The 22,635-nt window shown below is 36.4% G+C and overlaps 1 long non-coding RNA gene across 3 annotated transcripts in view; it reads right to left on the reverse strand.

Annotated features, from left to right (window-relative positions):
* LOC147584247 (uncharacterized) overlaps positions 1–22,635 on the reverse strand; it is a 312,889-nt gene that overhangs the window by 279,180 nt on the left and 11,074 nt on the right. For all 3 annotated transcript variants that reach the window (XR_015245307.1, XR_015245316.1, XR_015245297.1), the window contains exons 2-5: positions 22,299–22,411; positions 20,221–20,349; positions 2,860–2,959; positions 1,618–1,701 (exon numbers count right to left, since the gene is read on the reverse strand). This is a non-coding gene — a long non-coding RNA (uncharacterized LOC147584247). The remainder of the gene's footprint in view (positions 1–1,617; positions 1,702–2,859; positions 2,960–20,220; positions 20,350–22,298; positions 22,412–22,635) is intronic.

Genomic DNA, 22,635 nt, shown 5'->3' on the forward strand with positions numbered 1-22,635 from the left:
ACATATTTGCAAATGATATATCTGAAGAAGAGTTAGTATTCAAAATATATAAAGAACTTATAAAATTCAACAGCTAAAAACTAAATAACCCAATTAAAAAATGAGCAGACGACATGAATAGACATTTCTCCAAAGATGACATACAGATGGCCAATAGACACATAAAAAGATGTGTCTGATAATGTGCTCAACATCACACATTGTCAGATAAATGCAAATCAAAACTACAATGAAATATCACCTCACACCTATGAAAGTGGCTAAAACCAAAAACATAAACAACAGGAGCTCAGGGATGTGAAGAAAAAGGAAACCTGATGCATTGTTGGTGGGGATGAAAACTGATCCTGACACTGTGGGAAAGGGTGTGGAGATTTCCCAAAAACTTAAAAATAGAACTACCCCCACTACAGGGTATTTACCCAAAGAGTACAAAAACACTAATTCAAAGGGATACATGTACCCCTGTGTTTATTGCAGCATTATATGCAATAGCCAAACAATGGAAGCAGCCCAAGTGTCCATGGATAGATGAATGGATAAAGAAGATGTGGTAATATATACACAATGGAATGTTATTTAGCCATAAAAAAGAATGAAATCTTTCTATTTGCAACAACATGGATAGAGCTAGAGAATATAATGTTAAGCAAAATAAGTCAGTCAGAGAAAGACAAATATATTATGATCTTGCTCATATGTAGAATTTAAGAAACCAAACAAACAAGGAAAGGCAAAAGAGAGAAATAGAGAGAGAGAGAGAGAGAGAGAGAGAGAGAGAGAGACAAACCAAGAAAGAGAGGCCCTTAACGACAGAGAACAAACCAATGGTTACCATAGGGGATGCGGATTACGGAATGAGAGGAATAGGGGATGAGGATTAAGGAGTGCACTTATCATGATGAAAAAATAAATAAAATAATAAAAAGAATGTTATATTAAAATGTAAATTGAATACAATTAATCAAGTAAGTGTATTAAGCGATCTAAAGGTAATATTGTATAATAATATCCAGCCAAAGCATACAGATTATCCTTCCAACATACCATGGAAATCTAAAAGGAATAGGCATGGACTTATTGATTCAGTTGAGAAACCTTTCTTAATAGGATGAATATAGCACTGCAGTCACTAAATTTCGGACAATGATGATTCCAATAAAACAAACATCAAAAATACATACAGTAAATCTCTCAATTGTGAGGCAAATTCTAAGGGTATTTCATTCTCCATCTTCCAAATTTCATTAAAATCACTATGGAATACATACATGATAATAAAAATCACAAAAGCCCTGAAGTCTAAAGATAAAAAGAGGAACAAAATAGTATTTCTTGATATATGCTATATTAGAAGCCAACTTAGGCAGTGCTTTCAAAGTAGGTAGATGTAACTCTTTCAGGAAAGACTGGGAGATGGGCCATTTTGCCTGCTCCCTCCACACTGAGCTGGCAGGAGGCAAGGCAGGGTATAGTATGTCTGCTGAGAGTGCCTTTGTGCTCACTAGCAACTGCTCCTTTGTGTGCCATAGTCTTGTAGGTCTCATGGACCCTAGCCTAACTAAAGCTGGGATTTGGGAGTTCCTTACCAAAAAATGTGTCTTCAGTCTTTCCTACCTGTTTCTGATGTTTGTGTTTTCTCGTTCAGCTGAGTGTCTAACAGAAGAAGGGAGCTCTGAATCTTCCCACGGTGCAATCAATCTTGGTTTCAACAACAAAAAAAAATTGATTCAGTGACAGGCATTATAAACTTTAAATTGTTGATTACTGGGGCTCCTGGGTGGCTCAGTCTGCTAAGCTTTGGAGTCCTGATTTTGGTTCAGATCATGATCTCATGATTAATAGTTCAGAGTCCCACTGTCAGGCTCTACACTGACATCAAGAAGCCTGCTTAGGATTCTCTCTCTCCTTGCCCTTCCCTGCTCACCCTTTTTTGCTCACTCTCTCAAAATAAATAAATACACTTAAAAAAATAAAAATAAATTTTCAATTACTGAATTTTGTTGTCTGACTTTTAACAATGTTGGACTTTGTTCTGACAGGCTGTTGAGTTGCAGGAAAGTCCTATTGATCAGGTGTGCTTACAGGAGGAACCAACAAACTTTCTGGAAAAGGTGAGACAGTATCTATTTTAAGTTGTGCAGGCTAAATGGTTTCTATCTCAACTAATCAACTTTGTTGTTGTAGCACAAAAACTGCCATAGATAATATGTAAATAAGTGAGAAGAGCTGTGTTCCAAAAAAAACTTTATTTGCAAAATCAGGCAGTGGGTCAGATTTGGTTCTTGGTTTGCTTACCCCTAGTCTAGAGTAACCTATTCTAGGGATGTAGTTCAGCACAATTACTAAACCATGGCCTTGCATCTCTACAATGTTCCTTGTATTTAATAAGGTTTCTTCACTGTGGTTGCTGGGTTTTTGAAGGATCTATGGCCCTTTTTGAGGTACAGAAATTGTTTGGCTTACAGTTACCTGTAAATTATTCTTTCCCCTAGAAATTTTTCTTTGCCTACTCTCATGGAGTTTAAGCTTACACATATAGATTGGTATTGAGCCTAAGACTCCAAAGGATCCTTATGCAGATTTCCAGAGCTTTCTCTGAGTAACTCCCTCTTCACTGGCAATCTGCTTCCAATATTCCAGCCAGCATGAATTCTCCAAACTTTAAACTAGGTAATTTGTGTTAGTCCTCCATGCTCTAGGATTTTAAAAATTGCCTGTAAGGAGAAAGCCACACTTATTGACAATAGTTAACTCTTGTTTCTCTCCTCTCACAGTCCTGTGTTGTCTGAAACCCATGGTCTGAAAACAAATGTTTTGTTGAATTTTCTAGCTGTTCATGGAGGGAAGTATGCTTACCTGGAAGCATAAGTCCTCTATGTAGTTTTTATGAAGAAGCTTTTTATTGAGAAACTCGTTACCTATGCACATTCTTTCTGAGGAACACTTCTGGACATTTCTGAGGAAAAAAATACAGAATAGATAAATTACTATTTTTCTCTAAAATCTATAAGAAGTTAAAGGTCTGTATCAGTTTCCCAGTGTGTTAGGATGGCAGAGTCCTACTTTTGAAGTACACCTTAGCAACACTGTATAGCCAAAAATGCTCTTATACATTGAGTGTGTATGTTGCTTGTTTGGAGAATCAAAACCACAACTATGTAAAAAAAAATTAAAGTTTAAGGTTTCATTGCATATTCTTACTGATTCTACTGGCTAGAAAGGTATTCAGTGGGAAAATCTGAAAGAAAAGTCAAGCTTTATTTTATTTTTTCAACGTTTATTTATTTTTGGGACAGAGAGAGACAGCATGAACGGGGGAGGGGCAGAGAGAGAGGGAGACACAGAATCGGAAACAGGCTCCAGGCTCTGAGCCATCAGCCCAGAGCCCGACGCGGGGCTCGAACTCACGGACCACGAGATCGTGACCTGGCTGAAGTCGGACGCTTAACCAACTGCGCCACCCAGGCGCCCCGAAAAGTCAAGCTTTAATAGTGACTTTAGGAGTTTTTTGCCCTATCTAGTTATTCTATATCTAATATTGTCACTTTTTTTCCTAAAACAGGTGATATTAATATTTATAGTCATTTTAAACTCTATCTCTTTTCCTTCCCCATTTGCTATTGCTGGTATTTTGGGATTTCAAATATTAAATAACCTGCTTTCATTGTCACTATCTTGAGAAAGATGGCTGGTGTGTAGTCATAAACCCTCTCTGGCAATGTAGTTAGTGATACAGTCTCTCCATTAAGCCAGCTCTGCTCTCCAAGCAGAGAGAATTTAATGACCTAGATATAACCACCGGGAGAAGCAAATAATGCAATCCTGGTTAGCTTTCTGAAATATACTTTTATCTAACTTGAACTGCCAAATTTTATATGATAGCTGTGTTAGGGTTCTCTAGAGAAACAGAACTAATAAGGTATACATGTAGAGAGAGAAATGGGGGGGCAGAGAGATATTTAATACAAAAATTGGTTCACACAATTATAGAGACTATAGAATTATAGAGACTATTTCGGAGGCCAAAATCTGCAGTGTGAACTAGCAGGCGCAAGACAGAGTAGAGCCAATGATACAGATGAAGTCTAAAGGCAGTTTGCTAAAGAATTTCTTCTTCGTCAGGAAGGTTGATCTTTTTGTTCTATTCAGGCCTTCAACTGATTTCATGAGGCCCACCCACTTTACAGAGAGCAATCTGATTTCCCCAAAGTTCATCAATTGAAATGTTCATTTATCCACAAACACCCTCCAAGTTGACACAATAGCATGTACATTAATCTCTTACACCTTATTAAAATACTGACAAAAAGACAGGCAACTTAAAATAAATGTTTGATAAACTAACAAAGACATTCTCATTTTATAGGATGTAATGAAGAGGAGGGGGTGGAGGTTATAGAAAATCCATTAGAAGGGAATCACTGAAAAGCTGATGTAAAGGAAAACAGTAGTGCTTTTTTTTCTTTTCTTTTCTTTTTTTTGTATTCTGTTATTAAATCTCTATGTGTTTACTGTTGCCCCAGAGGCCTTACATATTAGTGGCACATAAAGATAGCTATGAAAACTCATGAGTGCTAATGATTTCAGACACTTCAAAGAATCATGTGTAAAAACCCTACAATTAGTGTGACAATTAATAAGCAGTTTTAATCATACCAGGGTAAGAGATTTTTCAACCTTAGCCTTCGGTGTTAACATTCCCAAAGAGAAAGCAGTATTATACACAGCAAAAATTAAATAATTAAACTTTGGTAAAGGTGTTCCTATTCTGACTCCCAATCAAGCAGAATCAGATATATATGTAAATCTGTAGATATATATTTAGGGTTTTCTGGGGGGTCATTTTCTGAACCTCTCTTATTGGTCCCAAGGCAAGAGTTAAAGTAATTTGTGAGGAATTCTCCCCAGCTAGATGACTGTCTTTTTTATCCCTGGATACTTAAAATGTGTAAAATTCCTACACTTCCTTGATTCTTATCCTCTACCCTCAAAGCTTTATCCAGTGATTGGGAAAATTTTTGTTCAGCTATGCAATCATACTGGGTGAAATGGAAAATACAGAAGCAGAATCTTGTGCCTTTTGTGTCAAACATAGCACTCTTCCAAGTACTCAGAGTTAATCGAGCCACCCCCATTTTCACAAGGTTCTAAAACATTCATTCAAAAACTGTCTCTTCAATCTATAAAAAAATAATAAAATGGCTCCTAATTCACTTGCATTTTTATATCTTCATTCTTTCAAATAACCTGTCAAATATCTTTAAAGCTCTCATACCACATCTTATTTTTATATTTGGAAACAATACAAAGACCTATGTAAACATTAGAGTGAAAAGATCATGTTAGAGTAATATCAATTAGATCCATTTTCATTAATCATATATTCAAATGTGTGCATTCAGGCTTTATATATGAATTTTCCCATGGCAATATGAAAACATTTAGGTAAGTGTTGCTGAACATTACATGCAACAGTGTGATCATTCATGAACATTTATATGAATCTTTCATTGCCCATCCAAATAAATGCCACATTGAGCATTCAATATGTTTGAATGTGCAATATCTTACAAAAAAATAATAATCTTTCTTCAAACCATAATGTTATACATTATCTTACTATTGGGCTTTTACTATTGTATTAGAGTGTGATTCTGCACATATTATCTTTGGGATTTTATGCTATGAGCCATGGGATGCTCCTATAGAGTTATGCTTGGATCATTGGACCTGAGCTTTATTATCTTACTGCGAAGAGAAAATAGACAAGAGGTGCTTGCCACTTACATCACTGTCTCTTATTTTGATTGTTTCATTTAGATAGTAAATCTCAGTGGCATTAAAGGTGATCTTGAAGTTAAATATTGTAAAGGAATTCCAAAATTAACAATAGGCTGCTTTAAACTACAAGATGGACAAAATCCACTTAAAACTGTATTTATTTTTTTCTTCACTTCTATTTTACTTTAAACCTCCAAGAATTAATTAAACAGCCCATTTCTCTAAAGCCTACAAAGACACTAGGCTTGCTGAAGTCAGCCATAGTAAGCATCAGAAAAAAGCTGTATTTCTGCTATAAATTCCTGGATTTCTTGTAAGAAATATATTCTTATTCTTACAGAAATGTTAAATAACAAAAACACGTGTAACTTTAAATAGTGTCACCTATGTGAATATTAATTACAGTACAGAAAAAAACTAATGAAACTTGAACCAACTTACTCAATACTCCCAGAAATTACGGTAAAAATGGGAAGGAAAAAGGGCTCTAAAATTATTTTAAATGCAAAATCAAAGAAGCAGTGACTAACCAACACAATGTCCTTTTCAATCACTTTCTGTAGCATATAATGTGATGGGCAACTCAGAGTTCTCCCTAGGATTGAGAAACGCAGGGAAGAGGCCAAGATGGTGGAACAGCAAGGAAGCTTTTTTTGTGTATCTTGTCCCTGAAATACAGCCAGATCAACACTAAACCTGGACATCTAGAAAACTGACTTGAGGATTAACACAACAATCTTCACAACTTGAACCACAGAACTCAGCAGGTACGTGGCACAGAGAGGTTAACTGGGGGAGAGAGAAGCCACGGAGGGCAAGGAGCTGTTTTTTGTTTGGGGAGAGAGGACGGAGACAGGGGAAAAGTATGGGAAAGCATCCTCCCCGCTCAGAAGCAGCTGGAGAGAAAAGAAAGAGTATGCAAGGGACTGAACAAAAAAAGGGAGAAAGGAGAAAGGAAAGGGTTTAAATTCCATTAAGACTCTAGAAACAGGTGGAGTGCAGAGACTGAAACTCCACAGCTCGTTACCTGGTGGTGCTCTAATGGGAAGGGCAAATCCCCAGAAGCAGGGAGCGAGACCCAAGGGGTCCATGGGCCACATGGGGAGAGGCAGTTTCCCTGCTGGGAGGACATTTGGTAGAGGCTATGTGGCCACTCCACAGGCAAAGGTCCCAGTGGACCCTGGAGAACAACCACATTTGCTGGTGCTGGAACATGTATGTTAAGGGGGAAGGCTGGTGCCAGATACGTGTTGTGATTTACCATAATCCCTAAAACACTGCTGCTATAAGATTGTGGGAAATTTTTCCAGGGGTGTGAGGGGGTGTAGCACCTAGCCACGGTCTCTGAGCATTGACAGCAGCACTGTCCTGGGAATGCTCCTGGGGGCAGACGGGCACCTGGCCATTGCTCAGTGAGACCCTACCCCAGAAGGTCTGAGCTGATCAAAGCCACAGTACCTCAGAAGTGAGGGGTTGGGAAACAGCCCCATTTGAGAGAAAACACAGGAGGGAGGTGCCACCTGGCAGCCTGATGGCTTGGTCACAGTGTAGAAGCAGGGAGTGGACGGAAGCCAGAGAAAAAGGAGGGTTGCTTGATTTCCAGTCATGGAGAGCACAGAGTTCTGATACCAGAGACTGGGTAGCTGGGAGACACCATGTTCATCCCTCCACGCATGTGCATGCACTCCTAAACTTGCGTCAGCAATCTACCCCAGTAAGCTAAGCAGTGCCATCTAGTGGAAAACCCTGCCCAACAGGGCCAACCGTGCTCTTGACAAACTCATTAATGCATCTGCTTAGTTTACAGACTATCAAGTGCTTCAAGCTTGACTTCTATGGGAAACCAGATGTAATTTCAATCATAATTCCTGTTCACTGGTCTTTTATTAAATTTTTTCTTCTTTTTCTTTTCTTTTAATTTATTGAATACAGAAAAAGAAAAAAATATTTTTCTTTTCATTTTTTATTAAGAATAATTTTCTTTAATTTTCTTCTACTACATTTTTTATGTTTTTGTAAGTTTTTCAAATTCTACTTTACTTCCATCATTCCATTTTGTTCTATTTCATTTTTTCAATTTTTCAAACATATTCCTTTTTTCCTTTTTTTTCTTTTCTTATCACTCCCTTTTTTCTCTAATCTATCAAGATCCTTTCAACAACCAGACCAAAACACACCTAGGACCCTAGATCATTGGTGTGATATTTTTGTATGGTTGCTTTTAAGTTTTTAATTTTAAATTTTTTACCTTATTAATTCTTTTCTTCCTTCAAAATGACGAAAAAAGGAATGCACCCCAAAAGAAAAAACAGGAATAAATGACAGTCAGGGCTTAATCAACAAAGATACAAGCAAGATGTCTGAACCAGAATTTAGAATCATGATAAAAAGAATACTAGCTGGAGTTGAATATAGATTAGAATTCCTTTCTGTGGAGATAAAATAAGTAAAAACTAGTCAGGGGGGAATAAAAAAGGCTATACTGAGCTGCAATCTTGAATGGATGCCACAGGTGCAAAGATGGATGAGGCAGAGCAGTGAATCAGTGATATAGAGGACAAAATTATGGAGAATAATGAAGCAGAAAAAATAGAGGGAGACTTACGCAAAAGAGCACGATTTAAGAATTAGAGAAATCAGTGACTCATTAAAAAGGAACAACATTAGAATCATAGGGGTCCCAGAAGATGAAGAGAGAGAAAAAGGGGTAGAAGTGTTATGTGAGCAAATCATATTGGAAAACTTTCCAAACCTGGGGAAAGACACAGACACCACAATCCAGGAAGCACAGAGGACTCCCATTAGATTCAACAACAACCAACCATCAATAGGATATATTCAATGCACTGAATCAGAAAAATACACAGCCAGGAATTCTTTATCCAGCAAGGCTGTCATTCAAACTAGAAGGAGAAATTAAAAGTTTCCCCAGACAAACAAAAATTAAAAGAGTTCAAGAAATTCTAAGGGGGACTCTCTGAGGGGAGAAAACACAAAGAAAAAAAAAAGACCAAGCAGCAAAGACTAGAAAGGACCAGAGAACATCAGAAACTCCAACTCTCCAGGTGACATAATGGCAATAAATTCATATCTTTTAGTATTCATTCTGAACATCACTGGAATAAATGCCCAAATTAAAAGACATAGGGTAACAGAATGGATAAGAAAACAAGATCCCTCTATATGCTGTTTACAAGAGACCCACTTTAGACCTAAAAAAAAAAAATTCAGATTGAAAGTAAGGGGTTGGAGAAATATCTATCTTGCTAATGGTCAACAAAAGAAAGCCAGAGTAGCCATACTTATATAAGACAATCTAGACTTTAAAATAAAAAAAAAAAAAAAAAACTCTAACAAGAGATGAATAAGGGCATTATATCATTTTAAAGGGTCTATCCACCAAGAAGACCTAACAATTGTAAACATTCATGCTCCAAATATGGAGTGCCCAAATATATAAATCAATTAATCACAAACATAAAGAAACTCATTGATAATAATACCATAATAGTAGGGGACTACAACACCCCACATACAACAATGGACAGATCATTTAAACAGAAAATCAACAAGGAAACAATGGCTTTGAATGACACACTGGACCAGATAAACTTAATGGATACACTCAGACATTTCATCCTAAACCAGCAGAATACACATTCTTCTCTAGTGCACATGGGATGTTCTTCAGAATAGATCACATACTGGGACACAAAATCAGCCTTCAACAAGTACAAAAAGATCAAGATCATACTGTGCATATTTTCAGACCACAATGCTATGAAACTTAAAATCAACCACAAGAAAAAATTTGGAAAAGTAACAAATACTTGGAGACTAAAGACCATCCTACTAAATAATGAATGGGCGAACCAAGAAGTTAAAGAGGAAATTGAAAAGTACATGAAAGCCAATGAAAATAAAACACCACAGCCCAAAACCTCTGGGACGCAGCAAAGACGGTCCTAAGACGAAAGTATATAGCAATCCAGGCCTTCCTAAAGAAGGAAGAAATGTCTCAGGTACACAACCTAACCATACGCCTTAAAGAGCTGGTAAAAGAACAGCAAATAAAACCCGAAACCAGCAGAAGACAGGAAATAATAAAGATTAGAGCAGAAAGAAATGCTATCAAAACCAAAAAAAAAAAAAAAAAAACAAAAACAAAACAAAAAACAAAAAACAAAAAACAAAAAACCAAAACAGTAGAACAGATCAATGAAACCAGAAGCTGGTTCTTTGAAAGAAATAACAAAATTGATAAACTCATAGCAAGTTTTATCAAAAAGAAAAAGGAAAGCACTAAAATAAATAAAATCAAGAATGAAAGAGGGGAGATCACAACCAATACAGCAGAAATAAAACAGTAAGAGAATATTATGAGTAATTATCCATCAATAAAATGGGCAATCTGGAAGAAATGGACAAATTCCTACAGACATATAAACTACCAAAACTGAAACAGGAAGAAATAGAAAATTGAACAGACCCATAACCAGTAAAGAAATTGACTTAGAAATAAAAAATGTCCCAAAAAAACAAGAGTCCAGGGCCAGATGGCTTTCCAGGGGATTCTACCAAACATTTAAAGAAGAGTTAACATCTATTCTCTTGAAGCTTTTCCAAAAAAATAGAAATGGAAGGAAAACTTCCAAACTCTTTCTATGAAGCCCACATTACCTTGATTCCAAAACCAGACAAAGACCCACTAAAAAGGAGAACTATAGACCAATTTCCCTGATGAACATGGATGCAAAAATCCTCAACAAGATATTAGCCAACTGGATCCAACAATACATTAAAAAAATTATTCACCACAACCAAGTGGGATTTATACCTGGGATGCAGGGCTGGTTCAATATCCGCAAAACAATTAACATGATTCATCACATCAATAAAAGAAAGGACAAGAACCATATGATCCTCTCAATAAATGCAGAGAAAGCATTTGACAAAATACAGCATCCTTTCTTGATAAAAACCCTCAAGAAAGTAGGGACAGAAGGAGCATACCTCAAGATCATAAAAGCCATATACGAGTGACCCAACACTAATATCATCCTCAATGGGGAAAAACTGAGAGCTTTCCCCCTAAGGTCAGGAACACGACAGGGATGTTCACTCTCACTACTGTTATTTAACGCAGTAAAGGAAGTCTTAGCCTCCATAATAAGACAACAGAAAGAAATAAAAGGCATCTATATTGGCCAGGAGGAGGTGAAACTTTCACTCTTTGCAGATGACATGATACTCTATATGGAAAACCCAAAAGATTCCACCAAAACACTGCTAAAACTGATCAATGAATTCAGCAACGTCGCAAAATATATGATCAATGCAGAGAAATTGGTTACATTCCTATACATCAATAATGAAGAAACAGAAAGAGAAATCAAGAAATTGATCCCATTTACAATTACATGAAAAACCATAAAATGCCTAGGAATAAACCTAACCAAAGAGGTGGAAAATCTAAACACTGAAAACTATAGAAAGGTTATGAAAGAAATTGAAGAAGACACAAAAATATGGAAAAATATTCCATGCTCCTGGATTGGAAGGAAAAATATTGTTAAAATGTCAATACTACCCAAAGCAATCTACATATTCAATGCAATCCTTATCAAAATAACACAATACTTCACAGAGCTAGAACAAACAATCCTAAAATTTGTATGGAACCAGAAAAGACACCAAATAGCCAAAGCAATCTTGAAAAAGAAAACCAAAGCTGGAGGCATGACAATCCCGGACTTCAAGTTGTTTTACAAAGCTGTAATCATCAAGACAGTAAAGTACTGGCACAAAAACGGACACTGAGATCAATGGAACAGAATACAGAACCCAGAAATCGACCCACAAACGTATGGCCAACTAATCTTTGACAAAGCAGGAAAGAATAAACAATGGAATAAAGGCATTCTCCTCAGCAAGTGGTGGTGGGAAAACTGGACAGTGACATGCAGAAAAATGAACCTGGACCACTTTCTTACACCATATACAAAAAAAAAAAAAAAAAAAACAAAAAAAAAAACCTCAAAATGGATGAAAGACCTAAATGTAAGACAGGAAGCCATCAAAATCCTTGAGGAGAAAGCAAGCTCTTTCATCTTGGCCGCAGCAACTTCTTACTTAACACGTCTCCAGGGGCAAGGGAAACAAAAACAAAAATGAACTATTGGGACCTCATCAAAATAAAAATCTTCCACACCGCAAAGGAAACAATCACAAAACTAAAAGGCAACTGACAGAATGGCAGAAGATATTTGCAAGCAACATATCAGATAAAGGGTTAGTATCCAAAATCTATAAAGAACTTATCAAACTCAACACCCAAAAAATCAATAATCCAGTGAAGAAATAGGCAAAAGACATGAATAGACACTTCTCCCCAAAGAAGACATCCAGATGGCCAACCGACACATGAAAAAATGTTCAACATCACTCATCATCAGGGAAATACAAATCAAAACCACAATGAGATCCCACCACACACCTGTCAGAATGGCTAGCATTAACAACTCAGGCAACAACAGAGGTAGGCAAGGATGCAGAGAAAGAGGATCTCTTTTGCACTGCTGGTGGGAATGCAAACTGGTGCAGCCACTCTGGAAAACAGTATGGAGTTTCCTTAAAAAATCAAAATAGAACTACCCTATGACTGAGCAATTGTACTACTAGGTATTTATCCAAGGGAAACAGGTATGCTGTTTCGAAGGGGCACATGCACCCTAATGTTTCTAGCAACACTATCAACAATAGCCAAAGTAAGGAAAGAGCCCAAATGTCCACTGATGGGTGAATGGAATAAGCAGATGTGGTGTACACACACACACGCACACACACACACACACACACACACACACACACACACACACACACAATTGAATATTACTCGGCAATCAAAAAGAATGAAATCTTGCCATTTGCAACTACATGGATGAAACTAGAGGGTATTATGCTAAGCAAAATTAGTCAGTCAGAGAAAGACAAATATCATATGACAGCACTCATATGAGGACTTTAAGATACAAAACAGATGAACATAAGGGGAGGGAAGCAAAAATAATATAAAAATGGGGGGAGCAAAACATAAGAGACTCTTAAATATGTAGAACAAAGAGAGGGTTGCTGGAGAGGTTTTGGGAGGGGGGATAGGCTAAATGAGTAAGGGGCATTAAGGAATCTACTCCTGAAATCATTTTTGCACTATATGCACTAACTTGAGTGTAAATTTAAAAATAAATACATAATTTAAAAAATTTAAAAAAAACTTTAAAATTATAAAAAAGAATAAAAGCATATAGATTAAGAAAAAAAAGGATTGAGACACCAATTCTCCCACATTTTGAGAATGCCAGTAGCTGACTCTCTCTAGAAATTCCCTTTAGCTGAAGAAAGTATCTATACTTAGGTCATATCCCATCCCAAAGTAGAAATCTACCCATTGTCAAAACAGGAGTATATAGTCATGGCTGCTTCATAGAAAGGCAAAGCCACTGCTAAGGGGCATCCTAACTCCCCTACTTCCCAGGACACCATATAAATTCATCCATGTAATGCTTTGAAGCTCTGTTTCTTTCTTTGTCCCATTCTAGTGCCTTTACTCCTACAAAATGCTGATATTGAAGGTACAGACCAAAACACTTCCCACATGGAAATCTCCATCTGAGTCTGTTTTCCATAAATCCTGACTTAAGACAATTAGTGTCAGTCATAGTCTAAGTATATAGTTTTAATATGGGACCATGAAGCTGAATACTATGCAAACAAATTGGCAAGGAGGACTTCATAACTGGCAGTAGGTGGAGCTCTTCAATTATACCAGTGCATTTGTTAAACCACCTGTGGTAAACTGGTTTGGTATGCTGGTGCAAATGAATGTACTCACAAATGCAGTATCACAGGATTTTGAGTAGCTGAGGGAAGTATTAGAAGGAAATTACATCAGATATCTCCTACTGAGTGATTTTGATGCATCAGAGAAGACCAATAGAAGACTGTGGGTGATGAATCACCAATTGGAGGTGAAGTGTGAAATTCAGAGGGCCCCTATGGCAGCTTACTAAAGATACTCTTATCTCATGCAACTGGAGGCAGGAAAAAAACCCTGAGAATTTGGCCCAGGAATTAATTATAATACATCAGAGAGCCTTCCAGAGAAGGTTGAACTGTCAGTTTTTCCAACAAAGGATGTGCCAGTGATAGATTCTTGGTTGAAAAGAGTGAGACCCTGTAGGTTTGAGTTGGGAACATCTGGGTTGCTGAATTCATAAACAATAGCTCCAGATCCCTTGAATCCTCTGGCATTTCTAAAAAGGGCTGCTACGCCTTCACTGCTTGAAAATGATTCAGTGATCACTGCCTCATGGGACATCATGAATACCCCTCAGCACCTGGCTGTAGCTCCTCATTTAGCCTCTAAACTGGGAAAGTGTGAGGCATGCTAAGGGAGATAAGGGACTATAGACCCCAAAGGAACCTGAGGTCACTTCCCAATAAACTTCTAGTGGGTTCTGCAGGACCTAGCCAATATACACTTGAAGGAGTTGGGAAAATATGTTTGGTACTACATCCTGAGAGTCCTACATCAAAAAAGGTAGAACATGAAATTGGATAAGGAATTGTTAGTTTAATTGATAAGGAAGAACTATCCCATTATAAAGGATTTGAGACTTTGACAAAGACCTCATAAAACAGTACTAATACACTGTCAAGATGATTCTTGGAAGCTTAGAGAAAATGATAGCCAATAATAAGTAAAGTAGAAAAGCCAAAACTGCCATGGCAGACATGAAAAAAAGGAATTTAAAAAATTCACAAAAGTGACCAAGCTACTGGATATACTATGTAAGGCTAGACAACTTAGAACTGCATTCTAAGGTAAAACCTGGAATACACCCCAATTATAAAAACAATAGTAACACACTAGTAAAAGAAACACCATCATCCTTGAGACAATCAATGGCAACTGTCTTCTGTTGGTAGGGCTCATAGCATTTATAATAATAAGTGCTATTATAGAACTGTGTTCTCAGAAGGTAATAGGGATGATAGAATCTAGAAAATATAGAGGTCAAAGGCAGCATCTAACCATCAGAAGCAAATTGGGTGCAATTGTTATAATGAGTGACAAAATTGGAGTGGCTGTCATGGGTACTCCTAGAGAGTACAAATGGTACCAGGATTAATCCAAGATTTGGAACTGGCTCACTTGCTACCCAGTAGGCAAAGAAGATGCAATCTTGAAAGGAAGGTAGGACATTAATGCAAAGTGTGGCCCAACTCCTAGTAATTTCACTAGTGGTGACCTGGAAAGATGTTCCAGTGGGTGAGAACACCTTTGCAGGTGTGATGGTATACATGTTAGAGGCAGGAGGATTAAATGTGGAATTCATGTGACATACTTGGATACTTCCTGTTACTCCATCCCTCTAATGTAAGTGTGAAGAGAGACATGCAGCAACCCTATCCCAGGAATATTATGATTACCATGGAGTCAGAGCACTCATGAATGAAGGTTTGGGTCAAACCACTAAGTAAGCTACTAAGACCTTCAAAGATGATAGCTGAGGGTTAGAGAAGGAGAGAGAGACAATGAGTATTAAGATATAGCCCTGTGACCATCTGCAGTGACAGGGGCTATATATTTTTTAATTAACTACTGCCTTCTAAGATTCCTTTCAGAAAGAGAGGCCCTTGAGAATCCTACAAGAAGCGCTTCTCCAACATGTGTAGAGAAGCGAATCTGGAGCAGAGAGTAGGTGGGGAGAGGTAGTGACAAGAGCCATGAAAATGTACTGCTGACACATCCTGCTTCAGAAAGCATAAATGATAGAAGACCCCAGATAATACACTGTGAATTTACAACCCCATTCCTGCCAAGGCCACACTTCCTACGGGCTACTACCAACTAATTACTAATTAGGGCAGAAATATTCATGCCCTCTAATGGGAAATTTTGTCTCAAGGATTCTCCATACACTTGACTGAAACCCTCATAGTTGTACTAAAGGCTGAGATTTCATTTCCTATTCGGCCCTTTTCCCTTTCCGCCTTCCTTCAGAGGTGTAACATTGCACGAATTTGATGGTTCTCCCTGCCTTCTCTGGCTGCTTGCTTGTATTCCTTCCTCCAGTATATCTTGCAAGTCTAACCCTGCCTTGTCTTCTGCTTCTTAGATGAAATGAACTAACACTATGTGATCTCTTATAGATGGGAAATGCTTAGGGCTAGTCTCATGTTCTCACTAAGTTCTGAATGTATTCCATGTTCTGGATTGAAATGCAGGAATTTAAAAGCAAAACAGAACAGAGTTTGCTGAACTGCAGAGAAGATACTTGTGTTCTAGACCTGCAAATCAGCTGGAATTTCAGGACAAGTAACAGAAGAGGTAGAAATATGCAAAGCAGTAGCCCCAGAATTCTACATGTGGTTTCCCACACATTACAGCATGAGGACAGAACTGTGCATGTACTCAGGGGGTCTTAAAAAGACCCAACAGAAGGTAATTAACTGCTGCAGGATAAGACCTAATGGAGATACCAGAGGTCATGTGAGGGTGAGAGATTTTGGAGTTATAACACATCCAAGGCTTCCTATAATAAATTATCTATCCCCACTAGCTGCTCTACAATAAAAAGAAAGAAGACATGCAAAACATGTAACCCCACAGTTAAGCAAAAAGGGCACATAGAAACATAGCCCAGTATAAGCCAGATACAGAAATTATCAAAAAGAATTTAAAACAGTTAAAGCAAATATGACAAAGGTATTACAGAGAAAATTGGACATGATGAAGGAGCAGATGGGGACTCTGAGAACTGCTATGAAAATCTATAAAAGTGAATCAAATGGAAACACAAATATACAAACAAATATCTGAAATGAAAAATTTAATGAGCAAGCTTAGTGGGAGGTTAGATATAGCATGAGAAAATGTTAGTGAATTTGAACACAGTCCAATAGAAATGATCAAACCTAAAGAATAAAGAGGAAAAAAAAGTTGAGAGAAAAATATAAAACAGGCTCGGTGGCCAGTGTTAAAATAGCAATTGATATGATACATGTCATTAGTGTTTCAGAGGAGAGGAAAAAAGAAAATGGGTCAGAAAAAGAGTTCAGTTGAAGAATGATGGCCCAAACTTTGCTAAACTATGTGAAAAACGTCAGCCTATGATCCAGAAAGCTTGTTAAACAACTCCTACATACATAATAATCAGGCAGCTGGAAATTAAAGATAAGAAACAAAAGGCTGGAGAAAGATTAAAAGACACATACTTATGTAGGAACAAATATAGGAATCACAGCTGCCTTCTCATTAAAAAGATAGAGAGAGAGGGAAATAAATACAATGAAATAACATCTGTAAAGTGCTGGAACAAGAACAATAAATATTATCCCATAGGTGTTCTATATCAAGCAAAAGTGTCCTTCCAAAAGTTGGGTGAAAAGAACATGTTCCCAGCAGACCTGAATTACAGAGGATATTAATGGAAGTGTGTAGGTAGAAGAAAAACAAAGCCACATGGAAATTCAAATTTGCATAAAATACTAAATAAAGAGGATGGTAAACATATGGATAAATATAAACAAATATTTTCAGTTTGTACTATCTTAAAATTTTTAAATGTCTACCAATTGAAGCAAAAACAATAACAGTGTATTGTGTGGTTTATTATATATTCAAAGGGACACTATATGACAAAAGCACAGTGGTAATAAATAGAAGTATATACTTGTAATTTTCTTACATTTTAATGAACTGTCATAATATGCTTTATGAATGAACATTTCTAACTCTTAATCCTCTTCATGGAGATAAAAAGTACAATATAGGAAATATACTCTATAATATTATAATAATGTGACTATACTTATCAGGGTGAGCACTGAGTAATGTATAGAATTGTCAAATCATTATGTTGTATACCTGAGACTAGTATAATATTGTATGCAAACTGTACTACAAAAAATGAACATTCTAACATGCATAGCAACCATTCTATGAAAGTAATAAATAGAAATATGTCTAAATATATAAATGAAATGGTAAAAATGTTGGAATAATCTAAAAGAGGGTGGGAAAGATAGGAAAGAAAGAAAAGAAACACAATAATTAATCAAGTAGAAAAGTAATATCAAATTAATATACCTAAACCAAAGTGTATTCAAAATTGGTTAAAATTAAACAGACTTTTAAAAAATTAGACTAAAAACTCTAAATGAAATGAAAAATTATAAAATTTGATTTAAAAAATATCAAGGCTTAATTATAGGCTGTCAATAATTTCCCCTTAAATATAAAGGCAAAGATAAGTTGAAAGCAAAAGAAGAAAAAGGGTAGAATTTACACAAAGGATGCAAGAGTGCTGATGCATAGGGGCATTTGTACCCCAATGTTTATAGCAGCACTCTCAACAATAGCCGAATTATGGAAAGAGCCTAAATGTCCATCAATTGATGAATGGATAAAGAAGTTGTAGTTTATATATACAATGGAATACTACTTGGCAATGAGAAAGAATGAAATATGGCCTTTTGTAGCAACGTGGATGGAGTTGGAGAGTGTTATGCTAAGTGAAATAAGTCATACAAAAAAGACAGATACCATATGTTTTCACTCTTATGTGGATCCTGAGAAACTTAACAGAAGACCATGGAGGAGGGGAAGGGGAAAAAGAAAGTTACAGAGAGGGAAGGAGGCGAACCATAAGAGACTCTTAAAAATTGAGAACAAATTCAGGTTTGAGGGAGGGTAGGAGGGAGGGGAATGTGGGTGATGGGCATTGAGGAGGACACCTGTTGGGATAAGCACTGGGTGTTGTATGGAAACCAATTTGACAATAAATTTCATATTAAAAAAAAGGAAGAAAAGGTATATGATAATGCAAATTATCAATAAACAAAATATTGAAAACTCTCAAAACGAAGTCATGAAAGAGAAGCTACTAATGGTTTTATATAACCATTCCATGGAGCTTAAGAATAGGATAAACTCATCTACAGTGAGATAAATGATAAAGAATCATTGCATATGGTAGGCAGAGAAAGTAAAAAAGTACAGAAGGCGTTTCTGAGCTGATGGGAATGATCTATGCTTGGACCAGAGTGCCAGTCATAACTTATGGATTTTACCATACTCATCAAATTGCCCCCTTAAGAAGAGTACATTTCAATGAATGTAAATTATATCAATAAAATTAAAATGACTCTCCCCACAGTCCACATTAGACAATGAGAAAGAGTAACTAAACTCATTGTTATGCTTTTGTGAACACCTCTATTCAGCTAATTGTTCCTTTGTTTACTTCTTTCTCCCCTGATCAGATATTTTGGATTGTTGGCTTGATATTTCAGAGTTTTTACATCTGCCTTTCAAATGTAAACATTATTAACTTATTGAGGTGATATAATTAAGGGAAAACTGTCTCCAAGATTGAGATTCAGGAATATGTGTGTGTCATGTTTGTTCTCTGGAATTATAGTGGAGTACACCCTCTAAATTTTTAGAGTGGAGTTAGTAATGGTTGCCTCCTGAGAGAATTTTTAAAATTAAAGAGCAGAGACACAGTTGTTATATGAAGAAGACCCGATAGCTACATAGCCATGAAGACATAAATGTAACCTGACTATGGATTAATAATACTAAAGAATAAATATGCCAATCATAAAGGGTAAAGAGTAAACCAGAAATAGTACAGAAAAGAAACCTGAGCTATAAGTTTGGCAGCTCCTACCCAATCACAGTCCTATGGAAAGAGAGCTTTGGCCATCAGGCTTCAAATACATTTAGTTCATTGGCAAAACCATTCCTAGGCTGAGATGAATAAAATAAGCTATTACCTATTAATAATGTGAGCCTGCCCTTTGACACATGGAACATCATCATATATTTGAGTCAGTAAATTTGGTGGTCAGACACTGGATCATGAAAGTTTTACCATAGAATTGCTATTATGTGAGGGTTTTAGGAATATGGACTAGTTAACTTTTCTAACAGTACTATTCCCATTGCTTCACCTGTTTTTATTTTCTATGATTTTTACAGAAAGATTCTTGACATTTATTCTTTCTTTAAATCTCCTCTCCCTTTGGACCCTGCAGACTGTCAGCATTTGGATTTCTATCCGTGGCAGATAACATGTCAATCTGCCCAGTACAGATTTATCTCCTAATGATTATTTTCCTAACGGATCTATCTATTATAACGTTTTATCTTGTGTTAAGATCTCAGTGCTACATTCCAGTGGTAGGATTTATTTTCGGTGCTAAATTCTTGCTTTTTTTTTCCTGGTAAGGGCCTTACCTCGCCTAATTTATGAACATGGGGCACACAGAGACCTCCTGAGGATATGCCATGGTACTAGCTCATTGATTTGGGGCTTGCCTACAGTACAAGCTTTAGCCAAAGGAATGTGAGGGAACATAACATACAGAGACTTTAGGAGGCATCAAGAGTTCTTCTTTTTTGGATGTCCCAAATAAGGCACACTTTTTGAGGCTGGAATCTGGAATGAGAAGACATGTAGCAGAGCCATAGAAGTTGACCACAGTCACTGACATCTATTATGAAAAAGAAATAAGTGTGTGTTATAGTAAACCACTGTGATTTGGGGAGGGTCACTTGTTATTAATAAAGCTAACTAGTAAAATTCATATACTGGATTAGGAGATAATCAAAATGAAATACTATAACAGCAAACTTGAATTGCTAATTTGAAGCCATTTTAGAGGTTGTGTCAAGTAAGAGTGAAAAATATACTGTTTAAACAAAAATAAAAATAAGATTAAGGTTACTTGAAATTCACATTGATATAAAATAAGAAAAAAATCTTAAATAAGAAGGTATCTGAGATCTAGAGTTACTAAAAAAATATTATTTCTTTGCCTTTTGGTTATAACAATTTAAGATTAAGTAACTAGCTAGTCTTCTCATCACTTCATGATCACTTTTGAGCCTTTGAGGAGAGATCACTCCTTCTCCAGCAAGCACTCACAAGAGAAGTCTATTTTTCTTTGGCATGTCAGGTAAGTCACTGTCAGTAAAGGAAAACTATCCCTTTTGGTTCCCCTTTACATATACAAACAATCTCTCCATTTATGTCATCAGTGTTATCTTCATCGCCTCCTGTTGTCATCTACAGACCACCTATTCAGTGTCATTAATTAATGGCCTGCTCAATTTGTGTAATCCACACTTAACTCCTATTATTCTTAGTGACTTCCAATAGTCACACAGACAATTTATCTAAAACCTTAGACTTTCTGCACTTCTTGTTTTTCTCATCTCTAGCAAAATTTGGTTTCACTTCAATTCAATCTCCCATTAGTCTCCCATTCCCGTAATAATTTTGCATCCTGCACCATCATTAACGTATTTTCCCCCAAATCCAAGTTGTAAGTAACTCACTCTCTTAGTACTACCTATCACCTTTCCAGCTTACTTTGTCTGGCAGCCCCTTAAATTTAGTATATTGTATTGAAATTTCATCCCACAGGGTTGTAGACTTTATCTTAATGCATCTGTCCTCTTATGTTTTCCCTTCCCTTTTTTCCATATTAGATTATCATCTTAGTTCATCATTATTTTCATTAGTTTTTAAGTACAGTAATTACAAGTCTTATTTTCTCTCCTTCTGCCGTACTTGTTCGCAAAACCTCAGCCCTGGTTGAATTCAAGTATATATTTCTGTTGTCTAAAGCCTGTATAACTCAACTCAGCTGAAAATAGTCATTGTAACCACACTGAGAAGTCTCTGTTTAAATTCATGAGGTCAAGCCTTAAATAGACAAGCAGCACTACCTAAAAGTAATATTACATGTTCTAAATAAGTTTGCTTTCCCAGACTTTGGTATAAATAATTCAGAAATTTGCTTTCAACAAATACCTTATTATACAGTATCTTCCATTTTGCTTAGTTTATTATGCATGATATAATGGCTTCCATTGTATTCTTTATTTTCTGACATTTCTGCCTAGCCATTCACTACTTCTTGCCCTTTGTACTTGCTATTCTCTCAGCCTACAATGCTCTTACCCAGTTCATAGTTCCCTCTTATTCCACAAGTCTCACTTCAAATGTCACCTCCTCAGAGAGCCCTTCTCTGACCATCTTGTTCAAAGAACAGCTCCTTTATTACCCTGTTATATCACCTTGTTGCTCCTTCACAGCACTAATCACAATATGCAATTACCTCATTTTTTTTCTTTTTCTTTCCTTTTGTCATATCTTTCTGCATGTAGAAATTAAATTTCTCAAAAGGAGGAGGAGTTTGTGCTGTATTCTGCTGTATCTTCAGTGCCAAGTATAATGTCTGGCAAATAGTATGTACTCAAGGAATATTTTTTGTCTAATGAGTAAATGAGTATGACAGAAGCAAAATATCCCACCCCAAAATATACTACTTTGACATATTATTTTAAATTAAAGTTATTTAAAAAACAGCGGGTATAAGAAGGACACTCTAAGCTCCTTTGCTCAGCTGAAAGCAAGAAACAAAAGGTACCCTACCTGTATCAGGAGTTAGAAGGCAACTTTATCATCAGAGTTAGGGACAGCAAGGAATATTCCAAGCTCAAAATTCTTTGTGTTGCCAATTCATCACAAATTTATTTTTTCATTGCCTAAAAGGTATAAAAGGTTCCAGCTTTAGTAATTTCTTTTAGCCTCATATATTTATGAATATATATATATATAATTAAATGTGTTTTTCTCCCATTAATCTATCATAGGTCTTTAATTATTAGACCAGTCAAAGAACCTAGAAGGGAAGAAAAGGTTTTTTTCCTCTACAAATCAATACCCTATACAAATCACTTCATAACACATTAACTGTTTTTTTAATATG

Source organism: Puma concolor, chromosome A1, assembly GCF_028749965.1.
Source record: "Puma concolor isolate L17-30 chromosome A1, mPumCon1.1.hap2, whole genome shotgun sequence".
Lineage (NCBI taxonomy): Eukaryota > Metazoa > Chordata > Mammalia > Carnivora > Felidae > Puma > Puma concolor.